This window comes from Emys orbicularis, chromosome 14, assembly GCF_028017835.1.
Source record: "Emys orbicularis isolate rEmyOrb1 chromosome 14, rEmyOrb1.hap1, whole genome shotgun sequence".
Taxonomy (NCBI): Eukaryota; Metazoa; Chordata; order Testudines; family Emydidae; genus Emys; species Emys orbicularis.
In genome coordinates this window covers 40,225,735-40,246,508 of record NC_088696.1, presented here as the reverse complement: position 1 = coordinate 40,246,508, position 20,774 = coordinate 40,225,735, and positions in this window count along the sequence as shown.

Sequence of the window (20,774 nt, the reverse complement as noted above, 5' to 3'; positions counted from 1 at the left end):
CATGCGGCTCCGTGCCCCTGCGCTGCGGGCTCTCACCCGGCTCCTCCCTGGCGCAGCATGCGGCTCCTGTCATGGAGTGTGGGAGGGCTGTGGCCTACAGGCAGGCAGGCAGAGCAACAGAAGGTCCATTTGCCTGGCCATTGATCAGGGTGGGGCAGCAATCAAGTAGGGGGGCTCTGGCCTACAGTCCAGCAGAGCTGTGGCAGTCTAGGGGAGGTTATCTCTCTGGTGGGAGAGTCAGCACAACCGTCTGGCGTCCGGATTCAGGTGGGAGCCAGACCAATGCAGGCCTCCTGACAAACAGGTGGGGAGGCTACCACTCCTGATGGTGGGTTGCCAGGGGTAGGGGAACCCAGGCCCTCCCACACACCTACGTCCCATCCCAGGGCCCTAATAGAAGCAGAGTGGCCTGCCACTGGGTCAGCGGGGAAAATCCAACTGCAACACACTGGCCGGCTTGTAGTCAATGACACAGCTGAATCTGATTCGGCTTCCCTGGGCTCCTTCCTACACGACCATTCTTTGTGTACATAGGTTCCAGGGTTGTTGTTTGCTTCGGACCACGAAAAAGTTCAAGGAGCTGAGATTACAGAAAAGTCCCATAAAATGTAAAAGGGCTTAAAGCCAATGGGGTTCTCTCTCTCCCTCTTTCTCTCTCCACATACACCACATCTATCTATCTATCTATCTATCTATCTATCTATCTATCTATCTATCTATCTATCTATCTATCTATCCCCATATACTCCCCCTATCTATCTATCCCCATACACCCCCCCTATCTATCTATCTCCATACACCCCCTCTATCTATCTATCTAATCTATCTATCCCCATACACCCCCTCTATCTATCCCCATACACCCCCTCTATCTATCTCTCTATCCCCATACACCCCCTCTATCTATCTATCTATCTATCTATCTATCTATCTATCTATCTATCTATCTATCTATCTATCTATCCCCATACACTCCCCCTATCTATCTATCTATCTATCTATCTATCTATCTATCTATCTATCTATCTATCTATCTATCTATCTATCTATCTATCTATCCCCATACACAACCCCTCTCTCTATCTACCCCCATACACCCCCTCTATCTATCTATCTATCTATCCCCATACACCACATCTATCTATCTATCTATCTATCTATCTATCTATCCCCATACATTCCCTCTATCTATCTATCCCCATACACCCCCTCTATCTATCTATCTATCTATCTATCTATCTATCTATCTATCTATCTATCTATCTATCTATCTATCCCCATACATTCCCTCTATCTATCTATCCCCATACACCCCCTCTATCTATCTATCTATCTATCTATCTATCCCCATACACCCCCTCTATCTATCTCTCTATCCCCATACACCCCCTCTATCTATCTATCTAATCTATCTATCCCCATACACCCTCTCTATCTATCTATCTATCCCCATACATTCCCTCTATCTATCTATCCCCATACACCCCTTCTATCTATCTATCTATCTATCTATCTATCTACCTATCCCCATACACCACATCTATCTATCTATCTATCCCCATACACAACCCCTCTCTCTATCTATCCCCATACACCACATCTATCTATCTATCTATCTATCCCCATACACAACCCCTCTCTCTGTCTACCCCCATACACCCCCTCTATCTATCTATCTATCTATCTATCTATCTATCTATCTATCTATCTATCTATCCCCATACATTCCCTCTATCTATCTATCCCCATACACCCCCTCTATCTATCTATCTATGTATCTATCTATCTATGTATGTATCTATCTATCTATCTATCCCCATACACCCCCTCTATCTATCTATCTATCTATCTATCTATCTATCTATCTATCTATCTATCTATCTATCTATCTATCTATCTATCTATCTATCTATCCCCATACACCCCCTCTATCTAACTATATCCATACACCCCATCTATCTATCTATCTATCTATCTATCTATCTATCTATCTGGAAAGATGCTTGGGGCCTGTTTTTTTAGATAAGAATAAGGAGGGAGCCATGAACGCCCCCTGTTGGGCAGAACCAGGACTTCCGTGGCCACCCCACCGGAAGCAGAAGGGCGGGACAGGAAGCGGAACTATAAAAGGCTGGTCCTCCAGCTCAGTCGGGAGAGAGCTGCCGGAGGAGCAGGACGTCTCTTCCCCGCTGCGTGACCCCAGACCTAATGGAGACCGCTATCCTGACAGAGACCCAGAGGGGCTGACAGAGCTGCAAGACGCCGGGGTCTCCGACAAGCTGGTGGGGCTGCCACTAGCCGTCTACCCCAGCGAAGCAAACAACAACCCTGGAACCCATGTACACATGGAATCGAATGTAGGAAGTAGCCCAGGGAAGCCAAATCAGATTCAGCTGTGTTATTGACTACAAGCCGGCCAGCACGTTGTGGTTGGACTTTTGCCGCTGACCCAGTGTCGGACAACTCCACTGCAGTTAGGGCCCTGGGCTGGGACGCAGTGGAGCGGGAGGGCCTGGGTTCCTCTACCCCCACCACCCCAACGTCAGGAGTGGTAGCCTCCCCACCTGGTTGTCAGGAGGCCTGCATTGGTCTGGCACCCGCCTGAATCCAGATGCCAGACAGTTGTGCTGACTCTCCCACCAGAGAGCTAACCTCCCCAGACTGCGACAGCTCTGCCGGACTGTAGGCCAGAGCCCCCCTACTTGCTTGCTGCCCCGCCCTGATCAAGCGCCAGGCAAATGGACCTTCTGGTGCTCTACCTGCCTGACCGTAGGCCAGAGCCCCTACTCAATTGCTGCCCTGCCCTGATTGATGGCCTCGGGCAAACAGACTCTCTACCATTACTTGGCCTGACTGCAGGCTAGAACCATTAACACTGAGCTAATTTTCCCCTGAACCAAGGTACCTGGAAGTATCATAAGTAGTATAAGGGCCCTACCATCAATCAAACCCTAACCCCGCCGCTTGACCCCTTAAGCCCCGCCCCTTGACCCCTTGGTCCCTCCCACCTGTCACCGGAAGTCCCCCCACTACCCTCTACCAATCAGGAGGGGTTTTGTGCCGAAAGAACCACCCCGAGAGGAGATTTTGACCAATCAGGGGGACTTCTGGGGCGGGGGTGACCCGTCTGGAAGTGGGTCGTGTGACCCCTCTAAGAACTCCCCCCACCACCCTCTACCAATCAGGAGGGGTTTCGTCTCGACAGGACCTCCCCGAGAGGAGATTTTGACCAATCAGGGTGACTTCTGGGTTGGGGTGACCCCTCCGGAAGGGAGTCGTGTGACCCCACTAAGAACGCCTCCCAAGGCCCTCCGCCAATCAGAGTGCAGCACCATTACCCCATAAGTCCCAGCGCCAGACAGAGGAGGTGGCCATCTCTTACCAAGGACACGTGTTTTCGAAAGCGCGGAAAGGCTGCTGAGAGGAAACATGGACTCCTTCACCACCCCCGTGAGAACTTCGGACTTTGTTTTAGCCCCAACCGTCTTTGACCTTGTGTGGAGCAGGCGTTACATCAGCGACAGTTCCGAGGAGGAGGAGAGCGACCGAGGGGAGCCCTTTGGCTCAGCCGTTGCTGGATACGCCGGAACCCGACCCCGAAACCCTCGTGAGACAACCCGATGAGCATGGCGGTCTCTCTTTGTCCACCCCCTCAGAGGTAGAAGGCGTAAAAAAGTCATGCGGACTATTGTACGCGTTGCTGTTTATGCTATCCTTAAACACTGCCTTAGGGAAAAGCTTTTTGAAGATTGTGAGGGCTGTGTCATAGATGTGCCAGGCCAAAGGCACCATGATTGTGTGACTTGGACTTCAGTGGATATAAACTGCAAGCTCCGGGGCCTGTGTGCTGAGCTGTGTTTGGAAAGCTTATTAAACACTGTTGTTGCCATAGGTTATGGTATGCAATGTCTGTGCCTAACCCAAGAACATTTAGCGCAAGGGGTGACCTTGATAAATGCTGTGCAATTCAGTGCAGACCCTGACCGTGTTCTAAGGAAAATGACCAAACCGGAAGATGCCTGCTTAGAGCATTATCTTGACCGTCTAGTCCGCACAAAGAGTTACAGAACCCTGCTTAAGAAAAAAACTATTTGTAAGAAATCTAAAAGGATTAAGTTAGAGAATGGTGAGGGGACAAACATGCGATATAAAACTTGGTAGCTGTAAATTTTTTTAAAAGGGGGGTTTGTGACTATTGTGTTTTGTTAGAAGGCCTTTGGCCTTTAAGTGAGCTAAAAAGTTTTAATGAAGCATCTTGGTTTTGTTTTCAAGAAGCTGTATGTTTTTTAAATAAAAAAATAAATTGTTTGTGAGAATTAGCTCTTGTGTTTTTTGTGTGTGTGTATAGCAAAAAGCTGAAATGTATGTTGTGGTGGGGAAGGGGAAAAAATCCTAAAAATGTGCTTACAATAAAACAACCAAGGCTAGTTCAGACATGTGTCTGAGTACAATAGAGTTAATATGGAGATATACTTATCTCCTAGAACTGCCTTTACTAGCAGGGCCAAATATTGATTTTGCCCCAGAGCCCTAAGTGGTCCTCTCAAGGCTTGAACTCACAACCCTGGGTTTAGCAGGCCAATGCTTAAGCCACTGAGCTATCCTTAGTCTGTTAAACTGAATGGGGTTTTAACCACACACACCCAGACAAAATGGTTTCACTATCCCAGATCACAAAAGGGAATGCTATGGGAGGGGTGATTAAATTAACCTGTTAGCAACTATGTTGAAGTTTTGTTTGAAACAATGGGCTAAGAGGGTAGAAAAACCTCAGGTATGCAGCAGTTTGTCCTTTTTCACAGAAAACTTTCTTGGATAGCTGCTGGACTGCAAAAAGAGGGAAGACTTGCTGTCTTTAACTCGGAAACTATATATTATATAAGGCCACTCTTTGCCCATGCTGTCTTAGTAAATAATGGTGCCTATGTTTATTGCAGTGTGATCTGTTAGCATGGAACCAGTAACTTTAAACTGCATTTCACCACCAGGCCAAGGTAAAAACCATTTTAACTATAGTTGTGCTTAATACTGTTGAATTAAAAAAAAAAAAGTATTACACAGGCTGTATAGGGATTTGGTGGTAATACTAACTACCATTTTTGCTTGTTCTTGAACCTGAAGGCTCAAGCTCACATGAGGGGGAACAGAACAACCATGTGCCTGCAACACTTTATCCCATAGTGAAAGGTAACTTTATTATTATTTTTTTTTTTTTTGCAACAAGCTTTTAAAATGCATGTGGGTTTTTGAAAAGTATATGGCTGTAAACTTGGTTTGGTGTGTTTTATAAAGCTGCTGGTGTGTGTGTGGGGGGGGGGGGGGGGGGGGCCTGTGCAAGGCATAGGTGTTTTTTTTTTTTTTAAAGTACTTGGCACAGGGGTTTTGGTTTTTTTACTGTGCATAATGTGATGGGTTTTTTAAAATGGGATGGATGCTACTAACTAAACCAAAGGCACATGGCTGGGGGTCAGAAAAAACCATGTGGCTTTTAAATGCATGTGGGGGTTTTGAAAAGTATTTGGTTGCAAACTGTGGGTTTTAAACTGGTGGTATGGGTATTTTAAACTAACAAGGGTTTCTCTGCAAAATGGATTTTAAAAGCAGTTTTGGTTTTTATTCTGCAAAAACAAAACCTGTTTCTTGTACAGCCTGAAATGGATTATTTTGTTGTAAAGCTATGACTTTTTAAATAGAAAAACACCCTAATGAAGTGTGTGTGTGTGTGTGTGTGTGATATGTATGTTTACAAGACGGTTTCATGTGTTTTATAATAATGTTGTTGTTTGCTCCACAGTACAGTCAAAACATGAGAGATCCTTAGACCAGAGGGAAAACAAGCTGAAAAGAAAAAGGAAAGAGACCGCTGAAAAGGAAAATTCACCAGCATCAGTGACTGATGGATGGATGAAGCCCTGTAAATATATTTAGCTTATTGGTTTGGTTGTTCTATGAGGTTTTGCAAAAATAACAGGAGTACTTGTGGCACCTTAGAGACTAACAAATTTATTAGAGCATAAGCTTTCGTGGGCTACAACCCACTTCTTCGGATGCATAGCCCACGAAAGCTTATGCTCTAATAAATTTGTTAGTCTCTAAGGTGCCACAAGTACTCCTGTTATTTTTGCGGATACAGACTAACACGGCTGCTACTCTGAAACCTATGAGGTTTTGTATTTTAAGTAAATACATAGGTGTGGGTGAGAGAGGTGGTAAAGTTCAGTTTTTGTAAAAGGTTGTTTTTTCCCCGTCATAGGCCTGGGCAACTTTTCTGACAATGCGGTAGTCAGAGATGCAAGGACATCTCCTCCAGAACTGCCAACAAACCAGGAATCTGCTTTGAGACCTTTAACAACGCAAAACAGCACAAGAGTGCAGCTGAAACATCCGGGCGGTCCAAACCTCATATACGTCAAACCCAAGGACAAAACAAAAGACTCTGGTAAAAAACAACCATGCCACCATAACTCCAGTTCCTCAGTGGCCACCACCACACCAAGCCCTGAGGAAACTGTGAGCGAAAATGCCCACATTCACCAACCTGGAGCATGCGCTCTAGGGGTTGTGAATAAAAAACCAAGAACTGACAAACCATTCTCCCAAAACCATAAGCTTGTCCCAGCTCCCCCATATTCTAGTAGTTGGGAAGGGGTTGAGGCTTCCCTCAGAAAAGTGGTGGAGGATGTATCCTCGGGTAGTCTAAAAGAACGGGATTCTAGAAAGAAATGGGAAAAATATGATGTTTGGTTCACAGCCATGCTGAAAAACATAAGGGCTGGAAAGGGTGGCTCTGAGCAGGCATGACTAGTCGTGAAAAAGGGCCTGGGTTAAAGGGGCACCCTCCAGGGTACACATCAGCTCATGTGTAAACAAAAGGGGGGACAGCGCTTGGGGGATAAACAGATGGCTGCCAAAAAGTTCCAGGCCCGGGTTGTTGTAAAAATTTTAAAAAGGGCTAAAGAGGTAATGAGGAAAAAAAACAAAAACAAAAAGAGATGCCCCCTACTGGAGGCTCTCAAACTGGCTTGTCTGAAAATGGGGAGGCGGAATCAGACTCTGGTTTAGCAAATTCCCCAGAGGGCTCTCTAGACGGGTCCCGTTCTACTCCCAATGACCCTCATGGAGGCGCCTCAGAGTCTGACTCTCAAATAGCATCTGATGTAGAAGATGCCGCTAATGATCCCGTAGAGGAACCCCCAAGTAACCCCGAAAATGCCGAGGTGTATATGGAGAGAGTGAGAAGTTGGCAACGTGAAGTATCCAGATTTGGGGGGTCAGTGTATTGTGAGGAATTTCGTTTTGTTAATCTTGAGCAAATAAATTCAGCTCAGCAGGTTGTTGAAGCCATACACCGGGGGATACAGTTAGTGCTCGATGACATTAATGGTAGGGTAGGCCCTGATGATTATGTTCAGTTACGTTTAGAGAGCCGTAATTTAACTAACTCTTTGTTTTAGGTCAAAAGAACTAGGGATGAGCTGTCTGCTGAGGATTTCTTAAATCAGACCTCAAAACTGCTACAGAGCAATAGAGAGTTGCATCTCGATGGGACGTTGCGCCTTGTTGTGACAGTTGTAAAAAACAGGGGTGGGGGCGCTCGTAGAGTTTTAAATACTATCCTTAATAGTCAAATTATTCATAAAAAGAGACAGTGTTTAGTAGACCTGACTTACACCGGTACCAATTTGTGTTTTGCGGGTGGGCTCTTGGCCGTCATGTCCGATCGTAAACCTACGGACGCGGAATTGTTAGCGGAGGCGAGAAAGTTACATGAGAAACTGGGGTGGTCAGATCAAAAAAAGGTTATGCTCAGCGACGTAGCAAAGTTTGAACAGCATTTAGGAGTTAACATACAGGTGGTGCTGTATACGGCGAAAGGCGGCTGGGGCTTTTTTAAAACGGGGGGCACAGTGTACCCCAAGACTTATTTTATCCTGTTGCACGATGAGCATTACTATGGGGTTCTGGATGTAAAAAAGTTGTTCGGAGCGAAAAATTATTGTGAGTTTTGCCACATGGTGTACAGCCACGACCACTCTTGCAGGTATCATTGCCGCCTCTGCTTGAGCGTAACGTGCTCAGACAGCGTGGGCGTGCAGCAGCGGTGTCCTAGCTGTAGACTGTATTGTCGGTCCAAAGAGTGTTTAGACAGACATATCGACTGTGCATCAAAAAACCAAGTTGAATGCCTGTCAGGTTTCATCCTGCGAGTTTATCGATGATGAAACAGGTGCGTGTCGTGGAAGCACGCAAAAGAACGGTACTCTGTCTCTGGCAATACCAATGTTTTCATAGCCTGTTTCACCACCGCTTATGCCCGCTTAGAATTATACAGCCTCCTAGACGGTTTGCAAGAGCGGTGCCTGTACCACGACACTGACTCGGTGATATTTGTGAAAAGGGAGGGTGACTGGAATCTCCCTCTGGGGGATTATTTAGGGGACTTCACGAGCGAGATCCCGCCAGATCAACACATCACCGAGTTTGTGTCGGCAGACCCAAAAACCTATGGGTATAAGCTGTCGGGTGGAAAGGCCTGTATGAAAGTCAAAGGTATTACCCTAAATGTAGCAAACTGAAAAGATCAACTTCGACAGTTTGAAAGATCTAGTCTTGGACTATTGCACGGGTCTGCAAGAAAACACCTCAAAAAAGATAGAGGTGCAGCAGCCCTCTATCGTAAGAAACAAAAACCAGTGGCAAATAGAGACAAAAACCCTTAAAAAGACACAAAAAGTGGTTTACAACAAGAGGGTCTTAGGAGAAGGTTAGAAAACCCTGCCCTACGGCTTTTGGAAAAAGCAATCCACTTAAAGGTTTGTTTAAAAATTCTTTCTCCTGATCGGTTTGTAATTTTTGAGGCACGCGACCTTCACTGAAAATAGCTTTAAAGGCCTTGGATACCTCACCACTCGTCTTGTCTTTTAGGCCTAAGGCCCAGGCATATTTGGATAGAATGTCTATCACTGTTAAGATGTACTTAAAACCGCTGTTGTGCTTGGAGAACCGGTGCATATTCACCAAATCTGCCTGCCACTGCGCATCCACCTCTGAAACAATGGTCTTGTTTCTTTTAAAACGTATTCGAGCTGGTTTGTGTAAAGTGTAAGCATCCTGGTCTGAAAGCCATGCTGTTACCTGTCTTGTGTTTAAAGTTTTACTATGCTTTCTGGCCGCTTGAAAAAGAGGGTTGACCCCGCCGAAGCTCCCAACTTCCCCGGGGGGGGGGGGGTAATATATTTTCTTTAACAGCGCCGTCTGTGTAGACATGACTGTTACTGGTACTGTCTTTTACTACCACGAGTATGAAAGGGGACACATTCATATTGACACATTTTAATAAGTTTTATTAAATCGCCTGGTTTAACACGACCTTTTACAGCCACCTATAAAATGGATGCCATGACTCCTACCATAAGGGAGTCTCAGATGGTTCATTCTTCCATTTTGTCCTTTTCGGCTTGAGATCTGTATCTCAGACATGAGCAAAAGCAGCTGACGCACGATATGTTTACTCCCACAGGGCTTCCAATGTGTAAGTTCTTAAAGGCCTCTAAAAAGGCAGCGTCGACCTGTTGAGAGATTTTCAGAAAAGAAACCGTGTAAGCACCCCCACTGCTTGTTTTTTTTTTTTAATTTATGCAACCCCCGGTTCCTACCCCATTACCCACCCCTCCTCGACCGCCGCTTCTTAAGCATTCATTTACCTGAGCGCCGTCTTTTCCGTTCGCTTTGTCCGCCGGTGCCTCCCCCGAGCCGCGATCGCCTTCCACCTCTGAGGGGGTGGAGAAAGAGGGGGTGGAGAAAGAGAGGCCGTCACGTTCATCGGGCTGTCTCACGAGGGTTTCGGGGTCGGGTTCCGACGTATCCATCAATGGCTGGGTCAAAGGGTCCTCCTTGGAACTGTCGCTGATGTAACGCCTGCTCCACACAAGGTCAAAGACGGTTGGGGCTAAAACAAAGTCCCAAGTTCTCACGGGGGTGGTGAAGGAGTCCATGTTTCCTCTCAGCAGCCTTTCCGCGCTTTTGAAAACACGTGTCCTTGGTAAGAGATGGCCGCCTCCTCTGTCTGGCGCTGGGACTTATGGGGTAATGGTGCTGCACTCTGATTGGCGGAGGGCCTTGGGAGGCGTTCTTAGTGGGGTCACACGACTCCCTTCCGGAGGGGTCACCCCAACCCAGAAGTCACCCTGATTGGTCAAAATCTCCTCTCGGGGAGGTCCTGTCGGGACGAAACCCCTCCTGATTGGTAGAGGGTGGTGGGGGGAGTTCTTAGAGGGGTCACACGACCCACTTCCAGACGGGTCACCCCCGCCCCGGAAGTCCCCCTGATTGGTCAAAATCTCCTCTCGGGGTGGTTCTTTCGGCACAAAACCCCTCCTGATTGGTAGAGGGTGGTGGGGGGAGTTCTTAGAGGGGTCACATGACACACCTTGCTTCCGGTCAGGTGGCACCTTGACCCTGGAAGTAATACCCCCATGGGGTGGGACTTCTGGTGACAGGTGGGAGGGACCAAGGGGCGGGGCTAGGGTTTAATTGATGGTAGGGCCCTGTAGTGAGGCGTGGCTCCCCTCCGCCTCCGGCAGGGTAGAGCTGCTTCCATCCCCAGCGTGGGCGGAACTTCCGGGTCCGGGGCTCGCCCCTCCGAGGTCACGGCCCCGACCCGGGAGTATAAAAGCCCGACACCAAAGCTCAGTAGGAGGCAGCCGGCCGAAGAGAGCAGACGTTCCGGACCAAGCTCCCGCCTGGGAGACACCGCCAGATCGTGAATCGCCTGCTAACGCCCCGCGCCGGTCTAGCCTGCCCCGGACCCGTCACACCGAGGAGGACTGGCCCAGCCTGCCCCGGACCCGTCACACCGAGGAAGACTGGCCCAGCCTACCCCGGACCCGGTCACCCGAGGAGGACTGGCCCAGCCTGCCCCGGACCAGCGGCCCCGAGGAGGAGTCCAGTCTGCCCCGTGCCAGCTATCCCGGGGAGGAACTACCGAACCAGCCCCCCAGCCCCGCCACCGAGGAGCCGATGCTGGTGGACTGGCCTGAACCCAGCCCCACAGACGAGGTAGGCCCTGAGGGGGATCACGGAAGTAGCCCGGGGGTAGCCGACCCCAGTCAGGCTACAGAGGCCTGTGAGCCCATGTCAGTGTGTTTCGGTCAGGACACCCCACTGACCGGCAGCGAGAGTCCTCGCTGCTAGGGCCCCGGGCTGGGACGCAGTGGAGTGGGTGGGCCTGCGTCCCCCCCTGCCACCCCTACACACGGGTGGCAGGCTTCCCCCTCACCCAAGGCTCAGGTAGGAACCTGGGCCCCCTTTTGCCTACTTGCCTGCTCAGCCCCAGCTCCAAAGGGGCTTGAGCTAATACTGTTTGCCTAGCCCCTGCGACAGAGGGCCTAGGCTCCTTGAACTGCTGTGTGCCTAGCCCCTGCTACAGAGGGCCTAGGCTCCTTGAACTGCTGTGTGCCTAGCCCCTGCTACAGAGGGCCTAGGCTCCTTGAACTGCTGTGTGCCTAGCTCCTGCTATAGAGGGCCTAGGCCCCTTGAACTGCTGTTTGCCTAGCCCCTGCTACAGAGGGCCTAGGCTCCGTGAACTGCTGTTTGCCTAGCCCCTGCTACAGAGGGCCTGGGCTCCTTGAACTGCTGTTTGCCTAGCCCCTGCTACAGAGGGCCTAGGCTCCGTGAACTGCTGTTTGCCTAGCCCCTGCTACAGAGGGCCTAGGCTCCTTGAACTGCTGTTTGCCTAGCCCCTGCTACAGAGGGCCTAGGCTCCGTGAACTGCTGTTTGCCTAGCCCCTGCTACAGAGGGCCTGGGCTCCTTGAACTGCTGTTTGCCTAGCCCCTGCTACAGAGGGCCTAGGCTCCTTTAACTACTGTTGTTTTTCCTCAGCCCCCACACGAGAGGGCCTGAGCCCTGAGCTAACCGGCTATTGATTTCGGCCGCAGTGAGTCGGCGTGGCTCCCCTCCGCCTCCGGCAGGGTAGAGCCCCGACTCACTCGATTACAGGCCCTTATACTACTATCATAGCAAAGGGCGTGGTCTCCCGCCCAGATGGATGGGGAGGGAGCCATGAACCCCTTACAGTCTCTCTTTCTACTCATTCATACTTTTTCTCTAAATATGTCAAAACATAGGCACACAACCTTCCCCCGGCCAAACACAGAAAAATAATACAAAATAAATTTTCAAAATGGCCGACGGCGCCAAAAACATACACAACCGGAAACGGGGACGGAGGGCGGGACGTAAATGCTACACAGTGCATGGAAACCTGTCAAAAAGTACATGGTGATGAAAGCTATCGAGCAGTTAACTACTCACATGGCTGCGCAGGGCAGGCGGCCAATGGGGAAGAAGCCATGCTCTGGTACAAAGCTCCCAGGGAAGGGAGGCTGGCTTTTCCCAGAGCTAGGGCAGCTGGGCAGCTTCAAGGACCGGGCTCTCCTTAGTACACGTTGTTCTTATCCAATGAAAAAATGTGCCTAGGCTGCAGCGGGCTGGAGGGTGGTTCTTGAACGCCTCCAGGATGAAGATGGTCGGAGAAGCCAGGCTTTGGACCGAGGAGTTGCTGTCCTCCTGCAAGCCTTTGAGGTCTAAGATTGAAAGGGAGGAAATGGGGGTCAGAGCCCCAGCGCTCTGGAGAGCCCCAGCAGCCCAAGCCAGCGCTGGACCTCTCGGCCTGTGACAAGGAGGCAGCAGGCTGGGAGGCGGGAGGCAGGGGACTAGCAGGAACAACCAGCAACCCTCACTAAACATCCCTGCTGCCCTCCACAAATGGGGGAGCCTCCAGCCACAGGCAAGAAGTCCCAATGCACCCCATTCACTCACTATTTCTAGGACTGCCCCGTCCCTGCAGTATCTGAGCACCTCATCCCTGCCTGTATTTACCCCCCGCCTTCCCCCCAATGCACAGATGGGCACTTAGGTCCAGAGAGGGGGAGAGTCACAAAGGGGGCTTGGGCATTGTTAGGCTATGCCTAACTTTAGGTGCCCTGCTGCCATCCAGGAAATGCTGAGGAGGGAGCTCAGCCATTCTCTAGCTCTGGTTGGGAGGCCCAGCTGTGAACCTGCTCTGGGAGTGAGGAGTCTGATCTATATCACTCCCCGCCCCGCCATTCGCCAACAAATGTGGAGATGCTGCTCTGCCCTGCGCTGCCCAGGGGTCCGGGCACGCAGCAAGGAGGTAGGTGACCGGACGTCACCTCGGCCTCATTTGGAGCAGTGGCTTGACCCCAGGCACCCCACGTGGAGGTGACTGCTCCAAACACTGGGCTAGTGAGTGCAAGGGGGGAGGCAGCACCCCACCTCGGCTGTGTTGGGGGGGGGCAATCGTCTGCAAAGGCCAGCCAGCTCAGGCCCAGTTTGGGGATCTGCCAGGCCGCAGCTCTCAGGTCAGGGCTAAGTGCCTGGCACATGCCAACCAGCAGACACGACAGGGTGAGGGGGCAGCTGATCAGGGGTTTGGGGATCTACATTTTGCATCCCTTTGTGGCTCTCGCCCGAGATCATGTTGCTGGTGTCGGAGATCGAACCCAGCCCCCGGCCCTGGGCCGTTCATCCCCCTAGCGCTCAGTGCTCAAAGCAGGTACCACTCACCGTTGCAGATGGCATCCAGCTTGTCCTGGCTCCTCTGGTCCAGCTGCCGGGCAGTGAGCCCTACACATACAAACAGCTCGTCACATCCCCGCATCCCCAGCGAGGGTGTCAAATGTCACCCTCCAAGCAACCCCTCGCTTCCCCCGCCCCTCGCTGGCCAGGACGCGCTCCCAAGTCCCCAGGGGAAAGGGTGAGTCCCCAGGGATGGTTACAGGGCTGGTTGCCAAAGGAGAGCACAGCACCTTGAGGGTCCACTACCAAGAGCCCATGGTGGGGTATGGGGGGGGGAATGGGGACTGCATGGGGAGCAGTGGGGTTAGAGGGGGCCCATCAGCCGATCAGGGCAGTTTGGGGTGAGCTTGCTCCTGCGGACTTCTGACACCCTTGATCCTTCATTAGACAATCAGGAGCCCAAGGGTTACTTCTCGCTGCTGGCAGGGACTGAGGAGAGCCTGGGACCGGATCCAGCCCCCCTGCTAAAGGGACCCCTGCTCTGTGGTTACCTATGAACATGATGGCCACTTCTCTAATTGGAGCCTGTGGGTTCTCCAGAAAGGCCATGGTCTGGCACAGAAAGTTGTTGGCTCTCCCCTTGTAGCACGTCAGCTAGGACCAGAACAAGGGAGCACAAGGTTATTAAAGGCCTTTCCGTCCTGCAGGCCGGGTTCCAGGTGTGTGGAGCGCACGTCCTGTTTTCACCCCTCCTTCCTGTGACGGGGGGATCACGCAGAGGGACTACACCCAGGGCCAGGAGTGGTCCCGGGGCTGGGGCTCAGTGTGGGCACAGAGCCGGGCAATGGGGGGTGCCCTACCCACCGATTCCCCCGCTCCTACCAGCGAGGGCTGCGCAGTGAATGACCTGAGGGCTCCCTCACCAGGCAGTCACAGCTTTGCCAGGTATCCTTGTGCTGGATGAAGCCACCGAGCTGGTGCCACTTCAGGAATTCCGCAGCACTGCTGAGGGTGTCCCAACACACCTGCAAAACAAGTGGGGCCAGGGCGAGCCGGCCACGGTTACGGGAGCTGGAAGCCACTAGCCTCGTTACCCGGAGGCCGTGCGTGCTGAACGCTTCCTGGCCCCAGGTTGCTTGCGGAAGGGCGGCGGTGTGGCTAAGGCAATGGCTGGAGACCTGACTCAATTCCCAGCTCTCCCTGCGGGAACTCAGGCAAGTTGCTTAGGCCCAGGGGTGCAAAGGGATTTAGGTGCCTAATGCCTATGGGTGATCAATACTTTGGAGGCGCTAGGCCTCATGCTGTGCCTCAGTTCCCCACCTCATGGTGAGTAGGAGGGTGAATTCATTAGTGCTGCTGGCATTTGGCTCCCAAGTGATGGTGGCCATGAGCGCTAGCATGTGCAGAGACACCTGGGGCGGGGGGGGGGGGAGGCGCGGCTTGGGCATCTCATGTCTAGTACGGGCTGTCCGGGACGCTTGGCCAAGGGCACACTGGGTCCTGCGCACCATCTGGAGACTGGGTAGCCCTGCTCCTGGTAGGGGCCGTGGCCAGGGTTGTGCTCTTCCCACCAGCACAGCCAGGGAATGTGCGGAGGCCAGTGGCTGTAGGAGTGGTGAGGCGACCCCTCCCCCCACACAATCTCTCTGCCTGGCTGCAGGGGGGGAGCGTTGGGCTCAGAGGATGCAGGGAAGACTCAGCAGTTGGGTGGGGCGCCATGGTCATGGCGCTACTGCACTCAACGTTCAAGTGATTTTGAGCGCCTGACTGTCACAGCACTGAGCACCTGCCCTCTGTCAGCGAGACCCTTTAAAGGGGGGGTGTCACATGTTGCCCCCTCAAAACAAATTACTGGTCACTCTGTAACGGTATCCGCTGCAGGCTCCAGCCCGTGGCCTCACCTGGGACACGTTGGGACGCCCATCATGCACAAGGAGGAGCAGCGGGACCAGGCTCTGGAGCACATGCTCCTTCATCCGCCTCCTTTGAGCCCCCTTACAAGCTCCAGCAGGTGTTTAAAGAGGGTGATGGAGAGCACCCAGAGCCTGCTGGACACCTGCAAGAGACGACATGGGGAGGAGACGCTGTGACAGTCACTCTCACCCAGCGGGGCGAGCGCTCACTGTGCCAGAGATGTCTGCCCTGCAGGGGGTATTGGTAACTCACCCCCAGCCATACAGCCACAGCTGGGGCCAGAGTCTCATGGGCATAGCGCCATTGAAGGCAATAGAGATGCAGATTTCCACCAGTTGAGGGGCTGGCCTGGTAACTTCTTGGCCAGGGAGAGCAGTAAGGTGGGGTGAGACTGCCCCTGGGCTCTCACAGCCAGCTCTGGGCACACTGACATCAGCACACACCTGTGTCAGCCAAGGGGGAACGCGCAGGGCAGAGCAGCGCCAGGACAGGGGCGGCAGAGAGGGAGTGATGAGGAAAGATTCAAAGAGCGAAGGGGGGGGGGTGTAGTTTGTCCTCCCGCTTTGCGGGCCCAGCTCACACTGCTGTTGACCCACAGCGGCCCTCTAGCCAGGCCAAGGGGGCCAGGCGTGGGGGGCAAATTCCTACACTGGTGTTTGTTTGAGCCACGCACAGGGACCTGGGGTGAATTGAACCAGGGCCAAGGGGTGGTAAATGTGCAGGAGCTCCCAGATAGGGGGCCTTGGAAGCCATGACTGGAAGCCACCCAGCCTCCAGGGGCTCGGGGTGGGGTGAGGGTTGCCCCACTCCTGTGCATGGGTTTCTTGTTAACTCAGAGCCGGCCCCGCTTGGTCACATGGTGCTGCTGGGCTCCCTCCCTGCATGGCTGCTGGCAGAGCTGAACCAGTCCAGTGACCAGGGAGGCTGGGCGAGCTGTGCCAAGCAGGGAGAACCAGGAGCAATAGCTGGATGCTGTAGGGAGGGGCCACTGCTTTCTGGGAGGTGAGGCTGAGGGGGCAGCCTGGGGACGGGGTGGATGGGGCCCGGCCTGCGCATGGCATATGGACGTCAGAGGGGGCTTGAGGGCTGAAGTCACACAAGGGACCATTCTATGGAGCTGAGCCTTGGGGAACAAGAGACACCCGACCCTGGGCTTTGCTCCAGCCCCGCGACACCAGCTGGGGCAGGTAACAATGTCCAGAGTCAGTGACTCCACCCCTAGGGCTCTAGGAGCTTTCCCTGCCCCTGGTCACCCACCCACCCCCAGAGCCTTCAGGGCTACCCCTCTCCTGGCCATAGGCATGGGCGGCGAGTTCTATGGGCCCCCGGTGCCTGAGCACCATGGGCCTCGGCCCCGCCTTCCGCCCCCGCGTCTCCCGGGCCATTGAAAAGAGCCCGGGGCCCCCACTCACCACCAGCAGTGCAGCGGAGCTGAGCGGCTTCCTGCCTGCTTGCTCCACATGGCTGCCGGCCCCTCCCTGCGGCCCCTGGGTGGGGTGGGTCTGTGTCCCACTGTCACGGAGTGTGGGGGAGTCAGGGCCCCGCACCCCCCACTTCCTGCGATTCACCGTGACTCTCACCAGCCAGTAAAACAGAAGGTTTATTAGATGACAGGAACACAGTCCCAAGCAGGGCTTGTAGGTACAACCAGGACCCCTTCAGCCAGGTCCCTCTGGGGGGCAAGGATCTTAGACCCCAGACTTGGGGTTCCCTGCCTCTTCCCACCCAGCCCAAAACTGAAACCAAAACCCCTCCCGCAGGCTCTCTCCTCCTCCTTCTCTCCCCCTCTCCCTTTGTCCAGTTTCCGGGGCAAAGGTGTCGACTCGCCCCACCCCCCTTCCTGGCTCAGGTTACAGGCTCAGGTACTGTCCACCCCGCTCCCTACTGCGTCACCCCCACCCCAAGCGCCCCTGCAGCCAGGAGGAAGCTGCGCGGGCGGTGCCTGGGGGTAGCAGCACACGGAGGCCCCCAGGCCCGCCCTGCCTAGGAGCCCCAAGTAAGCGCCGCACGCTCCCAACTCCTCCCAGAGCCTGCACCCCCACCCCTTTCCCACACCCCACTCCGGCCCCCAAACTCCCTCCCAGAGCCTGCACCCCCTCCCTCCGCACCCCTCCTGCACCCCAATCCCCTACCCCAGCCCAGTGCCTGTACCCCAGACCTCCTCCCCCCGCCCAAACTCCCTCCCAGAGCCTGCACCCCCTCCCTCCGCACCCCCTCCTGCCCCCAAACTCCCTCCCAGAGCCTGTACCCCCTCCCTCCGCACCCCCTCCTGCCCCCAAACTCCTCCCAGAGCCTGCACCCCTCACCCCCTCCTGCACCCCCACCCTCTGCCCCAGCCTGGAGCCTGCACCCAGCACCCAAACTCCATCCCAGAGCCTGCACCCCAGGCCCCTTCCCCACCCAAACTCCCTCCCAGGGCCCAACCTCTCACCCCTCCTGCACCCCAATCCCCTACCCCAGCCCAGTGCCTGTACCCCAGACCTCCTCCCCCGCCCAAACTCCCTCCCAGAGACTTAGGCAGGTGGGGGGCAGGGTTTGGGGGGGCAGAGTTTGGAGGGGCGGGCTCCGCTGGTCACCACCAAAATTTCTACAAACCTGTTGCCCCTGGCCATAGGTCAGCCCCATGCCACAGTCACCGCTGGGCTAGGGCTGTTCTCACGACCCTCACCCGCCGGTGAGGCTCACCTGAATGAAGAACGCCATGGCCGGGATGTACCGCCTATCATCCCTGCAGTTGAGGATGGCCATCAGCTTGTGGAAAATCCAGCAACGCTCCTGGAAACTGACCGAAACCATGGCCCTGGCATGGGAAACACAAACACCACATCATCGAGGTGGGCAAGGACTGGTTCTCCATTTACAAATCTAACCAGACCAGTGCCACAGGACAGGGGATCCCGGGTGACTAGTCACGTGCAGCTGGCACGGACTAGTTCCTGCTGGCTTAAAATGCCCAGCGGCCTAACTGCTAGAGACCCAGACCCTTAATCACTCTACAGGGAGCCCTTCCATGAGGCCAGCTCCGAGCACGCAGCGCTGGGGCTGTGTGACCAAGTGGGACCGTTCTTAATGTTTCCTCTGAATACTGTGTGGGTGCCTCAGTTTCCCCTATGCATTTCTTAAGTCTCCAGTGTGCATAAATGGCTGACAATCTGTCTCCTAGCAACAAATGGCCAGGGCCCTTCCACCCTTGCTAGGGGATAGCTAAAGGTGAACAAAGAGATCAGGTGACCTCCTGGTCCAGGAAAGAGACAAAGGCCAGAAAGGAGGGGCTGGAGGGGGGTTTCAGTTGGGAGCTGGCTGGGGACCAGAAGTGAGTGCAGACGGAGTTGTCTGCCTCGCTGGGCCCCAGAATGGACCCGGCTGAGGGGTCCCGTTTGCTGTACCTACAAGCTCTGTTTTAGACTGTGTTCCTGTCATCTAATAAACCTCTGTTTTACTGGCTGGCTAAGAGTCACGTCTGACTGCGAAGTGGGGGTGCGTGCAGGATCCTCTGGCTTCCTCAGGACCCCACCTGGGGGGACTCGCTGTGGGAAGCGCACGGAGGGGCATATGCTGAATGCTCCAAGGAGAGACCCAGGAAGGTGAAGCCGTGTGAGCTTCTTGCCCTGAAGACAGTCTGCTCCGAGGGAGAGGAGGCTCCCCAAAGTCCTGACTGGCTTTGTGGGGAGCAGTTCCAGAGCACTGCCCGGGGACTCCGGGACAGGCTGCAAGAGAACTGCAGACAAAGAAGGGCGTCGGTGGGCTCGGTGGCCTTTCTCATGTGCCCAGATATTGGGTGATGAGAGACAGAAGGTGGGTTAGGGAATATCTTAGATTGGTCTAAGACAAGTGTTGGAGCTTTCTGTGCAGGGCTGGCTCCAGGCACCAGGCAACCAAGCTGGTGCTTGGGGCGGCACCTGGAGGGGGGCGGCGCGGCGCTCGGGCCGCCGGGGAGAGTGGGGCCACAGCCGGGCTCGCCGCCCTCCCCCCCGCGCCCTCCCCCCGGCTGCCGGGGCTCGCCGCCCTGCGCTCTGGCCGCCGGGGGGGGGGAGAGTCGAGCCCCAGCCGGCGCTCGCCGCCCTCTCGCCGCCCTGCCCCCGGTGCTCTGGCCGCCAGGGGGAGAGCCGAGCCCCCGCCGGGGCTCGCCGCCGTGCCCCCGCCGGGGCTCGCCGCCCTGCCCCCGGCGCTCTGGCCGCCGGGGGGGGGGAGAGCCGAGCCCCCGCCAGGGCTCGCCGCCCTCCTCCCAGGGCTCCGGCCGCCCTCCCCTCCGGCGCCCTCCCCCCGGCCGCCGGGGGGAGAGCGGAGCCCCCGCCGGGGCTCGCCGCCCTCGCCCCGGGGCTCCAGCCGCCCTCCCCCCGGCGGGAGAGCGGAGCCCCCGCCGGGGCTCGCCGCCCCCCCCCGGGCTGGGGCGGCAAAAAAGCCAGAGCCGGCCCTGTTTCTGTGTTAGCTTCTCTCTCTCACCCACAGATGCTGGGCCAGCCAAAGACATTCCCTCCCCCACCTTGTCTCTCTCATGTGCTGGTTCTGACAGGGCTACACCAACGCTGCAGACAGACATGACGGAGGCTGTCTTTGCCCAGCCACACCTGCCAGAGCCACGCAGGAAGCGGTTTACGCCAGGCAGCGCAGGGTGGAGAAGTAGCCGACTGACTCCTCGGCCAACAGCACAGAGGCTGCGGCCTGTTCCACGCAGGCGATTGGGAGCCGCGTCTCACCCAGCGGGGAAGGCGATGTGGCCGTGTCCTGGGCCCAGGGACGGGAGATGCTGCTGCGGTCAGTTCTGGGCAGCAGCCCCAGGGACAAGACACTCACCGGGCAAGCAGCAAGACGCCTTTGTGGTGCATGTCGGCGTTCATGAGCATGCCCCAGCCACCCTGCTTCTAGATGAACGTGGCCTGGTCCCCGTAGCCAGCACATTGGAGCAAGGCTTGCATGGCATTCACCGCACACCTGCATGCAGAGCGAGCCTCTTGTTACTGAGCGAGCCCAGGCCAGGCCCTGCCGCGTGCCTGCGGGCAACGGTGCAGAACCGAGGCGGGGTGTCGGGCTGGCAGTACCTGACGGGGCTGAGGGGTGCGGGCGTGTCCTCCTGGTTATGCACCCTCTGGTTATCCATGGACGGCTCCACCGTGTAGGTTATTTGGAAGAGCAGGGCGATGGAGAGCTGAGGGAAGAGCTCCTTCACCTTCTCCCTGGAGCCCTGCTGCTTGAGGATCTTGTACAGGACTCTGGTGGCCTGCAGCCAAGAACAGGAGACAGATGTCACTGCAGGACCTTGGTCCTTCCCACACTCCCCCAAGGCACCTAGAGAGGAGGGGTGGGCTGGGGGCTAAGGCCT